This window comes from Quercus lobata, chromosome 3 (assembly GCF_001633185.2).
Source record: "Quercus lobata isolate SW786 chromosome 3, ValleyOak3.0 Primary Assembly, whole genome shotgun sequence".
In the NCBI taxonomy this organism is placed as follows: domain Eukaryota; kingdom Viridiplantae; phylum Streptophyta; class Magnoliopsida; order Fagales; family Fagaceae; genus Quercus; species Quercus lobata.
The window spans coordinates 14,912,213-14,931,849 of NC_044906.1; the positions used below are offsets into that span (position 1 = coordinate 14,912,213).

The window sequence follows — 19,637 nt, forward strand, 5'->3', positions numbered from 1 at the left end:
AATTTTTTGAAGGAATTGAAAATTTTGATTGATGATTTTTTTTTTCTTTTTTTGATGGTAACCTAAGAAGTACGAGCCCAATGCCCCTAGTCCTAAGGCTTTTTGAAAATTCTCTCTTTTCTTTTCTTCTCTCTCTCTCTCTCTCTTTTTTTTTTCTTTTTTTCTTTTTGAAAGATATGGAAATCTTTTTTTTTTCTTTTTTCTTTTTTTTTTAAAAAAAATTGAAAAACATTTTTTTTTTTGAGATTTGAAGATTTTTTCATTATCAAAAAGTGAAGAAGATGAAGATGAAGATGGAGCAAAAGAGATGAAGATTTATTCATGATTATTTTTTTTTTGAAAAACCTATCCTTTGAATGAGAATAACTTTGGCTGGAGTTGATGCGGATTGCTGGATAAGTCCTTGCTTAATTCCTGCAAAAAGATAATTTCAATTAGCAATGAATTTATTCATTGAAATGAATTGGAAGTACTTACCCAATGCCCCTAGTTTGGGGCATAATCCATGCTTAGATTGAAGCTGAATTTATTTGATGTTGTGACCATTGGGGAACATGAAAGAAGATCATGGTCCGCCATCCTTGGTTCCTACAAAAAGGCTTTCTTTCTCTAGCTTGTTAGAAACCAATTATCGTGAAAATTTTCACACAATATAAATAGGCTAACGCACCAAGTTTAAACATGCTTAATGCAAACAAATGGACTTAACCTAGCATGCACCCAAACAATTTGGTCACATTGTTTTGACTTTGTTCTCCAAGGTTGTTTGGGTGATTGGGATCGGGCCTCTATAGGGCTGCCTACGTACCTCTCTCATAGAGGATCAGGTCAAGACGTAGTTCAAGAGAACCAGATTTTGAAAAAGAATGAGTTTTTTTTTTTTTTTTTTTTTTTTTTTTTTTTTTTTATGAACAAGAGGTGATCCTTTGAACAACCATTTTGGCAAATCAAAGTGTTTAAGAGTCAAACAAATCTCTTTGATTAGGAAGGATCAAGATCATTAAACTCATGTAATCAAATTTGCCTCTTCCTTTTGAACATCGTCAAATTAAGTCTCCAAAGGCAATCAAGAAATGAAATGTGATAATATTTATGAATCACATTGTTGGGTACAAACAAGGAGAGTGCTCCAAGTTTGGAAGTTCTTTTGAGGATTTGAGAATTTGAGAAATTTTTTCTCGGACATGTCATCCTGTGGGGTTTGACAATTTTAAGCATTTTTACTTTTTAATTCAAGAGGAAATATTATTAGAGTTTAAGATGTGCTTACAATTAGCAAGACTTCAAGGAGGTCTTATTCATGGGTTGTAATGTAGGCCGGGTTTGGGTTATGAAATGAAAGATATAAAAGGCTCAAAATTCCCTATGATGTTCCCCCAAATATGCATTACTCAAAAATCAAGTATTGGAGGAGTTTTTCCATTTCTTCTTTGTCACCTTCTCACTAGTCTTCATTGGTCACTTGTATCAACAATTTTTTTTATGCTCATTCCTCTTAAATCATACCTTTAGACTTTCATCTTGTAAAATTTCTAATTTGGTAGGATTTTCTAATTTTTTCTTTTCTTCTTCTTCTTTTCTTTGGCCCTAACTTTTGCCTATACCGCCCTTTTAGGTTTTCAGCCTAGCAGGCTTTTTTTTTTTTTTTTTTTTTTGACTTTCGTCTCTTGATTGAATGAACTTTTGGGGACCTTTTGCCCTCCTTGTATTTCTCTTAATGAATTTCGGTCATTTTGATGCACTCTCTAGACTTCTTTCTTGCCTCAATGCACTTGCATCTTTCTGTGCTTGATGAATCTTTTTCTTTCTTTTGGATGAACCTTCTACTCTTCTTGGCATGATGAATTTTAGGTTCTTCAAACTTGACGCAAATTTTGTTTTTTCTCACATTGATGGAATTTCTTTCCTTGATTGAGTGAAAACTAATTTTACTTTGATGATCTCTTATCTTTAGCTTAATGAATTCTCTCAATCAGCTTCAAAGCTACGAGGTCAACTCCTCCTCAACATGAGATTTAAGCATGCTACTTTGAATTTTTCCCACCCCAAGTTTAGATTTTAGTGGGTTTATGCAAAAAAAAGGCTAAATGTTTGAAGGCTCAAATGGGCTAGCAATGGATGATGAACATTCTAGGTAATAGGAAATAATTTGGTTTAACCAAAGATGGCCTCCTGTCCCTAGTAATGCTTGCTTGTAGGCACAGTGATTCAAGCTCTTTTAATAAATTCATCTTAAAAGAAAAAGTATGAATGCTCTAATGATGTGAAACAAAAGACTTTTGAAAATTGGATCAAGTGCATGAATTCTTGGGATTTTTTTATGAATGGATTCTTTTTGATTGCCTTTTAAGACCATTTCTTCTTTTATTCAAAGTAATTTAGCAAAAGTGTTTACACAGATCAAATGAAATTAATCCTTTCTTAGTACAAGTTGATTGTTCAAGCCTTTAAACATCACAATTTAGAAAAAAATTTGTCCAAGGGATCCTCATGTACCATTTTGAAAAGAAGACTTTAAAGAATCTTGAAATCTTTGGAAGAAAAAAAAAATGGGCCTTTTTGAAAAAGTCACTAGGAAGTCCAATGCCCATAGTTCAAAGAATTTTTTTTAAACGACTTAAGGGCTCAATGACCCTAGTCCAAAGACATTTTTCATCTGAAAATTTTTCTTTTTTTTTTGGGAAAGATTTGGAAATCTTGAATTTTCTTTTTTGAATTTGTTTTTTATTTATTTAATATATATACACAAACAAAGCTCATTAAATGCTACATGAAATTTTTGAATTAAAAAAAAAAAAACATAGAAACATGGAATAAACAAACAAACTTTAAACTTAACCATGATGTTGCAAACCAAATGTGGAGTGAGGCAAAGTTAGGCCACTTGCTTCTTCTTGGTCCATTTAGGATGCTTGAGGTTTGGTGTGCTTGAACCTTGATTATGATGAAATGGCTTGGACTTGCACTTGGAAGGCTTGAACCTTGATTATGATCTTGGGTATTTGCTTGAAATGGCTTGGGCTTAAACTTGGAAGACATGCATCTTGTGAGCTTTTGGCCTTTGATGTTGATCATGTGTATACACCTTTGATGGGCTCAAGTGTTGGGCTTAGAATGATTCAAGAAACAATTTTCGGTTTCCCAACCAAGTAGAGTTCAATCACAAGCCTTTGGGCTTGAGTTCATTCATAGCATACAAGGTTCAAACAATTATGATGGGCTCAAGCATTGGACTTGGGCTCATCATGGTTCAAACAACGGCCAAACACATGCATAATGCAATGCAATTAACATGGACCGACCTAAAGGTAGGTTCTATGGGTCATTACAACATGGGTAGAAGGTAGGTTAAAGGTCCCCACAAGCTAGGACGTCGTACCTCCCAACTTGTGACGCCAGGAGCACCCACGTTGGTCCGAACGGTATAGTTTGTCCTTATGAACCACCATGGCATAACCATGATGATCCTTGTCGCGGTGGGTGGTAGGTTCACTACTGGGTATGTGAGTCTCAGGAAGACCACAATCCATGGCTAATACTACTGGGCTTCCGGGCTAGCACACAAATAAAATAAATTTCATTCAAGCAAATGATGCATGACATGCAATATTATGACATATTATATACAAAAAGCAATAAACAAACAATGACATGGTTGGCCACCATAACCTAATTAAAACTTAGCCCTCAATATCCCCAGTGGAGTCACCACTGTGAGAGACCGTGCCCCCGGCCCGTTTTTATGGAATGTTGGGCCAAACCCATATGAATGGGTGGAGTCATGTTATTGCCTATCAAAATGGAGGTTCGACTAGTTATATTTTCCCCTTTAGATTAAGGGTTTTACAATAGAGTCGCCACTTATTTAATTATTGGAATAAATAAGAAAACCAAAAATTGAAAAATTCCTCATTTTATTAATCTGTAATTCAACTTACATTGATCATAGGAAAATTATATGGCTTTGGTCCTAGATACAATCTAAGATAAAGTACATGGCTTTGTTTCCTAGTTACAATCTGAAAACCGAAAATTACATGGATAATATCAATAAGTTTTAACACAAAAACAACAATATTAGATTCTGCAAAAAACCCTTGACCAATCAAACCGAGGGGCATTTTTGTACGAAATTGATACAAGTTTTTTTCTTCTTTTGTTTCTAAAGAATTTTGCATTTGTTTCTATGCCAGTGTGGCTTACTTGGCCAAGGCATCATGCATGCCTTGGCAGCATGCCCGTGGGGGCTGCCTTGGGATTGGCAACAAGCCTTTGCCTTGGTTGCAGGCCCATGGGGTTGCCTTGGACTTGGCAGCATACATGCCTGGCCTAGGCAGCGTATGTGTCTTGCCCTTGGCAACATGCCTATGGCGTCATGTCTTCGCCTGGGCTACTACATGCCATGGCCTAGGCTGCTTGCCCATAGGCTGCCCTGGCCCTAGATCTAAACTCGGAGGCTATGTTACAAGGTGGGAAGGTGTTAGGCACCCACCTTGCCTGGTGAAACCGGTCTTCTAGACTATGGTGGCCAACATTCATATCACATCATCCAATACGTTATCAATCAATTTGCATGTTGAATTTAATGTGTGTGCATGTGATAAACCCTAATTCAATTTATTAAGTATTGCCTTTGGATTGAAAAATAAATTCTAGTGAATGTGTGTGGATGGTGATAACCTAGATTCAAGGATTTGAAAGAATTATTAAACAAACATGTTTTTTATATTTTTGATGTGGATTTAAGATTAGATCTAGTGATATGCATGAACATATGATGAATAACCAAGAACATGTAAAGAACACATAAGAACAATTAAAAACATTCAAACATATTCAAGGGAATTATCATGCTTTAATCTTAAATTCTCATCATGGCAACATAAACAAACAGTTAGGAAAGGGGATTATACCTTCATGCAAGATCCATATGGTGGAGGAGGAGACTCTTGATGGAGGTCCTAAGAGTGGAGGAAAAGAAGAGCTAGGAGAGGGAGAGTGAGTCTCACTCAATACCTTGAGTCTCAAGAAGACCAAGATATGACAAGACTACTCAACTTCACTAGAACTCAAGAAAAGAGAAGAGAGAGGGGTTATTTGTGTCTTGGAATGAAGGAGAGGAGGGGGGGTTTATATAGTAGTAGTGGAGGAAATATGAATGGAAAGCCATTTAATGAGGGTTGACAAAGAATCGTGAACCTGGAACTCATTTTAGCCTTTGGGGAAATCTGGTGCATTAAATGTGGAGATTGATGAGAGTGAAGAGCAAGCAAAGTTCGGTTTTCCCGTAGCTGCTGTAACAGCTTGTAGAGTCAACTTCGAAAAATCATATCTGTCTCAATTCTGATCGAAATTGTCTCATTCTTGTTCTCAAATTGAAGCCCCGGATGTCTAGTTTCTGGAAAAATTAATCTCATTCATAGATTCAAAATATTTTGAGAGATATCGATGAAATGGTGAGCAGATGTCATTTGTAAGAAAATGGTTTCAGCACAATTAACATTAATAGGTCCCAAATTAGCTCCCAATTAACATTAAATGGCTCCAATCACTCCCATTTCAGAATTAATTAGTTCTAATTAAAAGATAATTGCACAAATTACTCATTGAATAATTAATGTTTAACTATCTAGTTAATTAGGTGTGTGCAATCCTACCATAAAATGTAGTCCTAACCAATCAAATTATGACACATAATCGATCTCAAATTGATTATACTTATAACCAATTGAAATAAATTATTCATAATCACATATAGTTGGACTCAATTTGTGATAGTGCATCTCAGCCATTAAAACTTGATTTGATGATAACTTTCAATCTGATGGTCCGATTAGGGCTCATGACCAGTCAATTTGATCGTTACAACATCAAGATCATTTTGGTGAAATGAGATTAAGGATCTAATGACCAGAATCAAGATGCATATTTTCAAGGTGAAATTATCCTTTTACCCTTCGTGTGAGGTTAAATACGGGTTGCAAAATAGGGTGTCAACAATAACTGTCAGTGAGATTCAATCTATTACGATTAAGTACAAAATTGGACATTTAACTTGGAATGAGTGCAAAAATGAATTTTGTATCCCTAATGATTTGAGTTGGATGTGAGAACGCATGCAATCTTATGTTTACAGGAAATAATGTATGTATTGCTAAAGAGTACCGCCAAGAATCTGTGATTTAGATTAAATAAATAAATAAAACCTATAGCCGTGTTTTTAAAATGCGGTTGTAGGTTGAGAACTTAGAGCCGCGTTTTTTAAATGCAGCTAATGTACACCCTATAGTTGCTTTTTAAAAATGCAGCTATAGTTTTTTTTTATTATCTAGATCACAGATTCTAGGTAGCACTCTTTAGCAATACATACATTATTTCCTGTAAACATAAGATTGCATGCATTCTCACATCCAACTCAAATCTTAAGGGATACAAAATTCTTTTTTGCACTCATCTCAAGTTGTAGGTTGAGGACTTAGAGCCGCGTTTTTTAAGCGCAATTAATGTACACCCTATAGTTGCATTTTAAAAACGTGGCTAAAATAACACCTATAGCCGCGTTTTTAAAATGCGGCTATAAGGGGTATATTAGCCGCGTTTAACAAATACCGCTATAGACTTGTCAGACCTATAGTCACGGTGTGTAGGCCACGCCTAAAAATGCGGTTATAGACCACATGGACCTATAGTCATGTTTTTAGGAGCTACAACCGCATTTTTAGAATACAGCTGTAGACCAGTTTTTTTGCAGTACATGTTCGCTTACTTAAATTGTGATACCAAAGTCACTCAACAGATCAAAGTATACAACTGCCTATGCCTATGTTGCTTAGCAGCTTAGATAATTTAATTGGGATGAAGCTTGAAAAAGGAAAATTTTGAAACTATTATTAATTTTATTTTTAAATTAAACTTATAAGTTGATGCAACAATAAATACGATTAATAACACATAAACATCATGAAATAAATTTCTTTATTGTTATTTATTGTACTTAATTTGTTAATAAATTGATACATTAGTAAGTAAGATGTATGTAGTAAATTTTATAATATCTCTAGCATTACAAAAAAAAAAAAAAAAAAAAAAAATTATTATTTTGTTAGTGTAAATTAATCACACTCATTATCAGATTAGTTTGTAATATTTTTTAGTGAAATTCGTAATACTTAATATTTTTCAAGTACAAAAGTTAAAAGAAAATACAAATCTTCACCATCACTGGAGATCAAGAATGATCATAAATCAATCAATTCTCCTTTTCTAACATAGCAACTTTTGACTTTCCATTGCCCTTAGTTAATGAAGGCTCTCCATTTTACAATGGGACTATGCTACATATATATTATAGGTTGGATTCCTTTGATCACTCAACTCAATGTAATTAAATCCCACCAATTCACCTAGACTTTTTTATGTAATTAATTCCTAGAGAATGCACCCCTTGACTCCGCTTATATATATACCTATGACCATGCAAGTGCTTTCGTTATGATTTTCTTTCTAGTGCAAGGAGAACTTGTTTGAATTAGTTCAACATGATAAACCACATACCAATGTCACTCCTGTCAAAAATGGGAAATTATGAAATTAAAATACATGGTGAAAAAGGTTAAGGTTAGTCTAGTCGACAATACTGCTATGGTTGGTGCTAAGATAGATGAGTTAAAATCTTTGTTACAAACTCAACAAAGTCCTGTTGTTGGATTTGACTTTAAGTTTGTCAAGACTAATTAAAATTCATATATTGGAAAGATTTTGTTTTTGTGTGTTAGGACTCGTTGCTTGATAATCCAATTACACTGCCTGACCTTTTTTCCTAGAACCATTTCGCAGTTTCTGTCTAATGAGACTATTTGTTTTCTGGGAACCGGAATGAGTAAGATAGTTCAAGAGCTATACCGCCAAAAATATTTTCTAAGCGTACTTGTAAATTGTAAAACAGGTGTTGAAATCGGCTATTTGGCTGCTAAAGTTCTGAAGAAAGCCAACATTGAGAAGTCTAATTTGGTATGTTTGGCAGAAGAAGTTGGAATGGATATAAAGGAGCCAATCAACCGATGCCCTAATTGGAGTGCTATAGTCTAGGAAGCACGGTTGCAGATTCGGGTTCGGGTGCAGGTGCGAGTGCGGATACGGTGTGGTGACTCAGTAATTTTTGAAAAAGTAAGGTGCAGATGCGGCGAGATACGTTTATTAATAAATTATTAAATATATTTTCATATAATGGTAAACATATACCAATTTAAGAACAATAATAACTACAAATAATTCAGTAATTTCAATTTAAGTTATTTAACCTACAAATAATTTGACAAATATATAATAAGTTAATAACTAAATAAGAAATCAACTCAAGTTTGTTTTTATTTTTATTTTTTTAACATGTGTTTTGTTCAGTTTCTCAGCCAGTTTTGGTGGACTTCAGCCAATTTCTTCAGATTTCAGCCGGTTTTGGCCTGAATTGGCTTGAATCAGCTCGAATTGGCATGAATCGGAGAACAAAAAATAAAGGGGAGAATCGGCGCATTGACTCTAGTTGAGTGTAGGTGCGATGGCCCTGGAGCCTCACCTGTGCTTCCCAGCCTATAGTGTTCTCAGATGAAGAGATCAAGTATGTAGTATACAATGCCTATACTTCCTATGTTATTGGGAACAAGCTCTTGTGTATGCTCTAAGGTTTAAGACTCTTGGGCCATCTTGTCTATGGGTTTGACAGCTTTCTGTGTTTTGTTAGTGTGCACATTAGAGCTATGCTACATGTGATTTGTGTAATTCGAACTATTTTAATAAAATTTCTGCTTGTGTTTGGTTTGTGTTGCATGATATATAATAATTGTTTATTATGCTTAAATCTTCTCCATTAAATCCTTGTAGATATTTTGACTCTACATGCACCACACAATGCCCAAGCTAATTACTATATTTCAAGGTTGCTTGAAGAAATCTTGAGATGCTTAAATTAGCTCAAAGCAAATGTCAAACTTCAAAGACTAGAGTCTGAGATTTGACAATGTTTAACCTAATAAGACTTTTTGAGAAATACCCAAGTTAATAATGAAAATAACAAAATCCTAAGTCATAATAGGCACCTAATACCATTCACGTTCTTTATTCTACTCTTACTAGTATACTGTGGTAGTAGAGAATACTTGGAAAGCCCTTCCAGAATTCGAAGCAGAGTCAACAAAAAGATAGGAAACTTAAGGGTCTGTTTGGGAATAACTTATTTAGTTGAAACTGAAAACTTTTTATTGAAAGTACTGTATATTAAAAAGCTAAAAGTACTGTAATAAAAAATCTAAAAGCTAACTGAATAGTATAGTGGAACCTATAAATAGTACCAAAAAGTGCAATAGGACTCATGAATAGTAGCAAAAATAAGCTAAAAACTCAAAAGTTGCGTTGAGATTAAAGTTTAAAATTAGCTTATTTTACTATTTAGCTTTTTTTTTTTTTTTTTCTGGCTACTATTCAGCTTTTTTGTACTATTTATGGGTCTCACTGCATTTTTTGGTACTATTCATGAGTCTTACTGTATTATTTTAGCTAACTTTTACCTTTATCTATAGTACATTTAGCAAAAAGTTTTTAGTTTTAGCTAAATAAGCTGTTCTCAAACGAATTCTAAATAACCTTTTAGTGTCATCAAATCCCAAACCCCCTCTTAGATTGCATTCTTGTACAAAAAGTAACATGATAGTTTGTTGATCATGAAATCCAATGTCATTGTCTTTTGTGTATGTGATAGGTGCTTTAATGGGACCCCTACAAGTTTATTAAAAAAGAAACATGAAAACTGTTTCTATTTGGCATGAAAAAAAAAAAAAAGTGCTGACATAGGAGCTGGAATAGTGGTTGGAGAGCCATTCAATAAGCTAAGTTCGTTATTTTGACAAGTGATTAAATTATAGCTCGAAGGACACTTCCTCCTCCTTGAATTATGGGATGGAAAGTAAGTTTTTGGGTTCAAGATTCAGGGGTCCCTGTGTAACTTATCAATATATAAAGTTTGTTATTTTGATGAACTGATTTGGCATTTTGTGATGTTAAAATTTAGGGAAGACTAGTTGCTTAGTCAATAGCATATTTACGTAGCAGTTTACTTAGCCATTTAAGTAACCTCTTTTGATTGTCTATGTAAGGGGCTCTAACTTAATATTTTCTGGTTTTGGAATTTTCGAGAAGAATCGCAGGCAGACTGACCTTTAGCCTTTAGGTGTGTTGTATAGTCCTCTTGGGTGTGATACTCAAGAATACTAATGTATGCTAGGTTCAAATATCTTCTTTGTCGCTACAGTACAGTTAGCTTCACTATTTTCCAACTACTGCTCAAAGCTAACCTATCACATACTGCTAGTTTTCCAAATCACATGGGCACAGTGTCCATCCAGATGTGACCATCCAGCTTGGACTTTATATGCCAAAGACCCAATATTTATTTTCCAAATGGGCGATTGTCAACAGATATGAAATGAAAGAAGGGAAATTGGAATTAGTTTGAAGCTTTTATGAAATGATAGAAAGTTTTTTTGCAATTGGTGATACTATGTGGGAAGGGGAGAAGGAGCTAGTTGTGCTTGAGCTCATTGGCAAGAGAATTGACAAGCCTTATTTGGGCTTAAATAATCTAAATTTTGAGAAAAAATATGTGATGTTTAAAGTCGGAATACAAAATCTCTAACAAACTCCAGAACTGGGAGGCCAAGCTTTTAACTAGGCTGCTGGTAGATTAACTCTAATTAATTCTGTGCTTAGTCCCATCCCTTTACCTCTTGGCTTGTTTAGAAAAACATGACAGGAAAAATCCCCTAACAAGAATAAGCTCATGCAAATTATCCTATTTTGATGGATTCATGGAATAAGGTGCTCATTCATCATAAAAATTTAAAAATAACTATAATAAAAACACCGTCATACCAATGAAAACACCCATGCATTAAAGTCATACATAAAGAATACGGCTAGTGAATTGATTTGGCATTAATTAGAAGTATTACACTCGCTTCACTAATATGTTATACAATGGGTATGATTCAAAAGATACGCATTAAAGTCGATTTTGCTTGTGTTGTCTATTGCTCAAAGGGAAAACATTAGGTCTGGAGCTGGCGTAAAACTAGTGTTTTACGCCAGCCAATAAGACCATGCCACGTCAGGAAAAAAAAGCTCCCAGCTTAAATCCCTCTCCAAACCGCCAAAAACTCTCACACGCCATTCACCTCAGACAAAACAGAAAAACCCCTCATGCCGAACCTCTGCTTCCTTCACGCCGAACCTCCACCACCGCCACAGCCTGATCGCCGAAGCAGAACGAAGAAAGAAAACCAGCCCTCAGACAAAAGCTCACGCCTTCACCTCTGCTTCCTCTGCTTCCTTCACGCCTCCACCACCGCCACTAAACAGTACAGCTCGCTTAAACCCCAAATCAGAACCAGAACAAGTTAGGCAAAAATTTCTGGTTTCCTCTGCTTCCTCCCTCTTCCATCCTCTACTTCCTCTTGCCCAAATCTCCACCACACCACACACTAAAGCATACCGCCACACAAGTCACCGGATTCGTTGCTAGAGCTTGTAAACATGTCGGAACAACCGTGAGCATGGTGTTGCGATGCAAAAGTTTGTTTTCATGATTTTCCCTTTTCCCCAATTTGGATTTCGAATTATTGATGGGTTTTTCTGTTTTCTGGGTTTATGGGTTTTGTGTTGTATGTTCATATCTTGTATTGTTCTAATGAAAGATGCTCTGTTGGGTTTTGATATGATCTGGGGTTTGTTTGGTTTTTGAATTAGGGATGTTTGATTGGGGTTTGTTTGGTTTTTGAATTATTTTGGTTTTTCTATTTTCTGATTGCTTTTTGATTGCTGTACGTAGAGGGTACTGCAAAAACTTCAGTTGAAGGTTTATTTGGTGTTGGAGATGTACAGGTAATCCTCTCCAGAGTTAGCTTTTTTATTTCTTCAATTTTCAATTGGTCTTGGACCTGTCAAGACTCTGGTCCAAATGTTGCAACAGTTCAACTAGTGGTCATCTTATTGGTTCAAAAATTGTATTGATTATATATGTTGTGTCTATTAATTATTGCTTGTTGGATTTATGAAGAATTGGGATACATTCAAGGAAATTCTGAGAACTAGTTGGGGAAAATCTTGTATGAATGGAAGTGATGCATGTTACAATCTTTGTCATCTAATCAGTTTCTTGGCATGTCCCATTTAAAGAGGAAAGAGATAGTGCAAGAAATTAGGTTGTAGCCTTCTGTTACATTTGTATTTTCTTTTTTTTAATTGTTTTTGGTTAAGTTAAAAAAACTTTCTAATATGTTAACACATCTTATTCTTTCTATGAATTCCTTAAACTGGTTTAAGGTCTGTGTGTGTGTGTGGTGAGGGGTCAAAATTGAAACTCCAAATTGATAACTTTAGAGGACATATGTTGATAAGGAAGAGTCAGTTGGATTGTGAATTTAGAAGATAATATGAATAAAGCTTATATGCTTGGTTGGGGGAACTCAAATGCCATCACAATTGTAACAACTAATCTTCTTTTAAATGCTTTTGTATCTGTCATGGCAGAGGCATGCTCTTTCTATCTTTTCTTCACTTACCAATGAATGGAAATTATAGTGTTTTATTAATGGGAACTTTTATATGAATGTTGGCACCAAAATTCATAGCCTGTTAATGTACTCATATTTCAGACTGTCCATAAAAAGATTAGGACATTAAGCATATATGTGGGCTAGTAGCATTCTTCAAGTGGCTCAGGAGAGATGGTATCACAGTTTCTTTAATTTTTTAAATTTATCTTGGTAATAAAAAAACTGAGTAATATAATTAAAATTAAATATAAAGTGCATGAGAGCCACTATATATATATGCCTACTAACCTTGCTAGGATAGTATAAGTTACACCTATAGACCTATTGTATAAAAGTACAAGGCAGTGTGGTACTCAATAGTATGGGCCTACTTGATATATTCCAACAATCAACTTGAACTCAAGATGGGTTAAGAGATACCGAGTTTGGATGTATAATTGCGAAAGCAGCCTAGTGGAAGTGATTTAGTAAAATGTTGGTGAGCTGATCAAGAGAAGCAATTGAGTGAATCTATAGAGTGTCCTAAAGGATATGATGATGATAGAAAAAATGATAGGTCATTATTGTTGCGCAATAAAACTGTGGATTCAAAATAAAGACATAGATAAATCAACAAGCATACACACAAAAAGTACAAGAATTTATGTGGTTCGGCATATTGCCTACATCCACAAGGGGGTGACAAGGAGAAAGTTATGCTAAGATATTAGGGAACTATAATAGTGGTACAAAGACTCTCTCAATAAACTTGAAGCTTAGATACACTCAAAGATCTTTCTTACACATAACTAGAGAAACACTATTTTGTGCCATGACACAGCACTCACTACAAGAAATTTGGTTATTTTCAACGGTTGAAACTGTTAAAAAAAGTACTAAATACCATTGAAAATACTATTTTCGACGGTTAAAGTAACCGTCGATAACCGCCATTAAAAACTATGTCGAAAATTTTTTTCTACAGCCTATGCAACCGTCGAAAAAAATGTTTCACTTTTATCAACGGTTAATAAACGTCGAAGTATTATTAAAAGCTGTTAAAACATAAACACATAAAGATGCTTATTACTTTTTTCTACATGTACTCAACCGTCGATAAAGGGTATCTTGAGATAAATTTCAATGGCTTGTAAACGTTGAAATAAGTATTTTCTTTAAAATAAATAAATAAATAAATTTGGATGCACTTTTTACATTGATCAAAATTTAATAACCTAATTCAAAATATAATGTAAACACAATTGTGGAATTCCTAATTAAATTTACAACAACCAATCAACTACTCTTTTAACACAATAAAAAAACTGTACAAAGACAATGGATAAGGAAGAACTTTGACCAGATCCATCATATTGGCCACAACATGTCAGGGAAAGATATATTTATGAAAATCCACTTCCTTTTTTAGTGGAAGCCATAATTTGACTCGCATCCAAATTAAAGTTAGGATAAAATGACCTGCACTCTCATCCTGAACAGAACATAAACCTTCTTTGAGTAAGCCGGCTTGTATGACAATCTGAAATGAAGACATGTAAGTAATTAGAAAATGAAACAGAACTTGAGCGCTTCAGTAATGACTGATATTAATTGGGAAAACATCACCATAGTTCCCCTTTCTGTGGGAAATCTTTCAATCCCCCCCCCCCCCCTCTCCCTCTCTCTCTCTCTCTCAACACACACAATATGCACATCAATTTTTACATAAAGATTGGCGATTGCCTACAGTTAAGAGACAACTAAGACAATGCCACATGGCCACATAACAATTAGAATTAGTGAATTACTGATCTACACTGGGCCCTCATGAATTTTTAAGAGTAAAAAATTATGTTAACCACAAATGTGCACTTTATTTTGTTGTTCTGCCAATGAAATGTCATCATCTAGCTACTTCTCAGTAACAACCCTAGTTGGCATCAACTTGACAATATAGCAAGAACACTGAGTGACTGTCCTCCATTTAAATAAATCTATGAATATGATTAGGGTCAAAAAGCTGTCTTTTTCTCACTCTAGCATTGCCCTTTGTTACATTGAGAACAAAATGACAAGAAACACTAAACACAAAGAAAAGAAACATACCTTCTCAAGGTTTGCTGCATAATTTGCTACATGCCTTTATCAAGATCATCACTAACTTCACACCGTCTCAAGGTTCTACTGGCATCAACAACATCTTCTTCGTAGGATTCTCTAAGACAATATGTGATCCTATAAACATCCCAATCAGATCAGAACAAGTCAACCCAAAAGCATACACACACACACACACACACAAAATCATCCTTTACCTTTTTACTAGTTGGGGTTATCAAAAGTTAAAGTATTTTTTCTTCTTTGAGCAACCATAGATGACAATGAACTTAGTTGCTAAATGCTCATCAAGGATGCACGGACGCAGCTCCCAGGCCGGCGCACCCGCGTCCGACGCGGCGGGACGCGGCGACGCGGGAGGGACGCCGCAGACCGCGCGTCCGTCCCGCGTCGTGCCGCGTCGCGCCACGTGGCGGATCCCGACTCGGGCCGACGCAGGCCGACGCAGCCGAAATCGGGCCGACGCGGCCGAAATCGGGCCGACTCGGTCCGTATCGGCCGTATTGGCCAATATCGGCCGGCGACCGATACGGCCGAAACAGGCCGGAATCGGCCGAAACAGGCCGAAATCGGCCGTGAAAATCGCCGGAGAGGCCGAAATTCTGACCTCAGATGCGGTTCTTGCCTTATTCTTTTTTTGTTTTGTGAATCAAGTATATTAATGTGTTTTTTAAGAATATTTTAATAGTAAAAATATATAGAAAATAAAAATAAAAATATTTTTAATAATTTTTTAATCGCCGAGTCCCGCCGCACCCGCACCCTACTTTTTCAAAAATTGCCGAGTCCCGCACCCGCACCCGCACCCGCACCTGAGTCCCGAAACGCACCCGTGCTTCATAGATGCTCATTAACAAATAAGGTAAAGAACTTTCCATATGCAAATAACTACGAGTCAATAAACATGAATTAAAACAAACCAAAACTGTAAAACCATTGCTTTCACCATCACAACATGAGAACAAGCATTTACAAAATCAAAGGCTAATTGTACTTCAAAAAGAATTACAAATAATCAATAATTTTCAGCAATGAAATTGCAACTAGTGAACTTCAATGCACAGGACCAATCAAGCAAAGATGTACTAAATAAATCGAGCACATGGGTCCCCAATCAAGCAAAGACTAAGAAAACATAGTTTGCAAACTGTGATGCAATGAAAAACCCATCACTACTGTCCAAAGGGAATGCAAAATTTTGTGATTTGACAGAAAATATATGAAAAATAGCAATAAAAGATAAGAAGCTATGTTAGCTATTAAAATAAAGCAGTAAAAAAATTGGCAAGCATCGGTGCCCAAAACTATCTAAACAAAGAAGCAGGAAATTTCAGAATTCATCACATTATAAAAGTAAATTTGATGCAAATTTAAATTTTAGAAGATAGCAAAAATTCAACTCAACACACACACACACACACACAGATGTCTAAACACAAATTAAGACTCCTTCCAGTACATAGAGCAAATATAATTATATAATTTACAAGATATTATTTATTAATTAATTAATAACAATAATTCAATCATTTATAAACTTATTTACAAATTTACACAATCCAATCTCAGGTGGTCTACATAAGTATATTTAAAACATTTTACACATATAAACATGCATATAATATCATATATATTTTAATCCAACTTCATGTTCATGAGCTAAACATAGGCTTGAGCTTATAAGAGAGATGGGTTTGCTTGAATGGGGAATAACTCGAAGTGAATGGTTGTCTATTGCACCTCTTGGTGGATGTGTCCCATTGGGGACACATGCAGTGCACCAAGGGAATCAAGCCCAAGTCAGCCTAGGCATCCACGTTATGTTCTTGTACCTTTCCTCAAGCCCACCACCATAATTAATTACTATTAACTACCCACTTCTAAAATTTGTTGTCACATTGTTCAAATCAAGAGAATCCCAACTTTTTATATTGTCACTGGACATTGAAACTGACATAAGCAGAGAGCAACATCCCCAACTTTTTATGGAATTAGAGGAGTAATTCCATGATGTGGAGTTAGCTGAATCCGAACCAAGCAGTTCAAAACATTAAAATGCTTTGAACTGTCCCTCTTTAATGTGTTTTATGATTTTGGAGTTTCCACACCATTTATTTGCTCTACATGGTCCAGATTTTTATTTTCCTCAACATGAAATTCACTTTAATAATAGATGATACAATGAATATTTCAACTCCTTTTGTCACTACTAATTAATTAGCCTTTGAAAAAGAAGTTTGATTCTCCACTCTCCCCAGTTTTAAAATGATTAGTTGTTTGAATTCATATCTCTAATTGATCCTCCTGTAGAACTGTCTTCCTATAGATTTCGTTGTGAATGGGATGTGCAATAGCCCAACAAATTAAGGCAGTTTGGCACTTGGTGCAACATCTATCATTTTTGGACAACTGATATACCAATGAATCAAATGAACGTGCACACACAGATGCACTAAAAAGGTGATATAACTCTAGGAAAGCATAGAAGTTCAACTCAAAAAATCAATTAAATCATTTCATTAACAATTTCATGTAAAAACATTAGGGAAATGAAACTAAAACATGGTCATTTTGGCAATAATAAGCACTATGGGGCAACTAGCCCAGAAAATGTCAATATGGCAAGGCATCACTGAGAAGCTTCACTACCATTAACATACTAATGTTTCTTGCTTACTTTCCAAATTCAACTAATATTTTCTTATAGCATAAACATATTCATCAGAAATCAAGAGCCTCAGTATAATGAAAAACACTTTGTTGTTTTCATATAGAATAGGAAAAAGTTTTAAAGAGTTTTTGTACCTGATGGGATGACAAAAAGGGAAGGAAGATCAGTTCAGACTTCAAAGTGAGTACTGAGGCTGTAAACCAAAAAATTGGAAATTAGCAACCATCTATATCACAATGTGCATTATAAAATTTACAACTGAGCACATCTAATCAATTACAACTTACAACTACACATAATCACATAATTCTCAAAACCCTCATGGTAGAAAAATAAAAATACAACCGCTATGGCTCTGAATTCTCATATAATACTTTAAGGAAGGCCTCTATTTTAGTTAGAGGTGTAATACGGCAATAAATTTTACGAAAGCTTAGACTTAAACAAGATAAAAAGGTATATAGTTTGAGCATGAACATACACATTCTTATCCCACATTCACATCCATGTCTCTTGATTCAACCATATGAAGTTCTTATCGAATCCCCAAAAAAGTATAGAAAAACTAATCCCCAATTGAACCCAAGAAGAATTTTTAAAGTCATTGTCCTGTTTTTTAAATAATTCAAAAGGTTCAGAGTTCAGACCAAGAACTGGAACAAATTTAATATAAGGTCTAAGTGTCCAACTTTCATATCTCTTTTTTACTATTCTTGTTTAATTTTCTCAGCAACCAAGCATAGTTCAACAGAAAATTATTATAAAAAGCGATTGAACCTGACTGGAAGGAACCGTGAAACCATCGACAAAGATGGAAACCCCATCGAATATAGGCTTCACAGAACCCGAACCGCCATGAGAAGAAGTCGAAGCTTCGGCTTCAAACTGGTTCTGAAGTTTCCTATTCTTCTCCACCATATAACTACATTAAAAAAAAAAAAAAAAAAATCTTCAACAACACCATCAAAAAATTGCAATCAAAACACAAACACGAAGTAACAAATTCAACGGTGCTTGACATGAAGAAATTCCAATTATCCTCAACCATAAAATCATAAATTTTCAAAAATTGAAGAAATGAGAGAGAGAGAGAGAGAGAGAGAAATGAAGAACCTACCGAAATTGGAGAACGGTGAATTGCTGAAGGAGGAGCGAGACGGTGAAATCAATTCGATGGCGATGATCTTGATGAGGAAATCAAAAAAAAAAAAAAAAACCTAGTCAGGAACTTTGTTTGGTTGCCTAGAAAATAATAGAAAAATAGAAAAGGTTTTGAAATTGATTAATAGCCATGACCGCAAAGAGCTATGAGAGAGAGCGATAGAGAGAGAGAGAGAGAGAGAGATTGAGTGAGCGATAGAGTAAAAGAGAGCGAGAAGGATAAAAAAAAAAAATTAATAGTAAAAAACACTATAGAATCTATACAACTTCCGTGTTTTTATTTTCAACGTTTTATAACTGTTGATAAAATATTTATTGATATAACTTTTCTCTATTTATTTATTTTTTTTAACACTTATTTCAACAGTTATGTCAATTGTGAATTTTTTTTTTTAACACATGTTTTCACAGTTATACGAACTGTGGAAATAACTATGTTAATATTTTTACTTTACTCAACAGTTGTGTATAACTATAGAAATTTAAGGTTTTTATTAACATTTTTTAGTAACCGTGATAAAAATACGTTGAAAAAACTCTAGTTTGTTGTAGTGACTCTTTCACACAAAACAAACATGACAAGTGGATTGATTTATGTCGTGACTTTCACACACACTTCTTAGAACAATGAGAGGTTATAATATGGACTGCTTTTGCAAGTTGAATTTAATCGTAATTTGACTGACTTGACTACTTCACTGTATGAAGGGCAGAGTCGAGTTTGTTACTTATTGTATGATAGGATTGCTGAATTGTTTCCTATATATTTTTCTTTCAATTTTTCAATTTGTGTTTTTTTTTTTTTTTTTTAAACCTTGACTTAAAACCTTGATTGAATTATTTCCTTTTTTTTTTTTTTCTTGGATTTGTATTTCTTTCAATTTTGCTTCTTATAGGTGCCTTTCCTACAAGTTTACTTACTGTAGTTATTGAATTCTTCGCTGTCAACTTTAGCCTCTGGGACACAGCCGGTATCATTTATTTGATAGTTATTAAAATATTTTTAGTTTCAAATATAATTTTCTCCTACTTGTAATGTCAATTTGCTCTCTATATGTACCAAAGTGCAAATAAGGATGTACTTGGAGCTGTTTTATGTAATAAAG

General features: G+C 34.7%; 1 long non-coding RNA gene across 1 annotated transcript; it reads right to left on the reverse strand.

The window, feature by feature from the left end:
• Positions 1-13,784: 13,784 nt before the first annotated feature.
• Positions 13,785-18,740, reverse strand: LOC115979603. Its single transcript, XR_004089110.1, has 5 exons — positions 18,488-18,740; positions 18,148-18,292; positions 17,505-17,563; positions 14,688-14,816; positions 13,785-14,121 (listed from the first exon to the last, which is right to left on the reverse strand). It is a non-coding gene; the product is annotated as an uncharacterized LOC115979603 (long non-coding RNA).
• Positions 18,741-19,637: the final 897 nt, after the last annotated feature.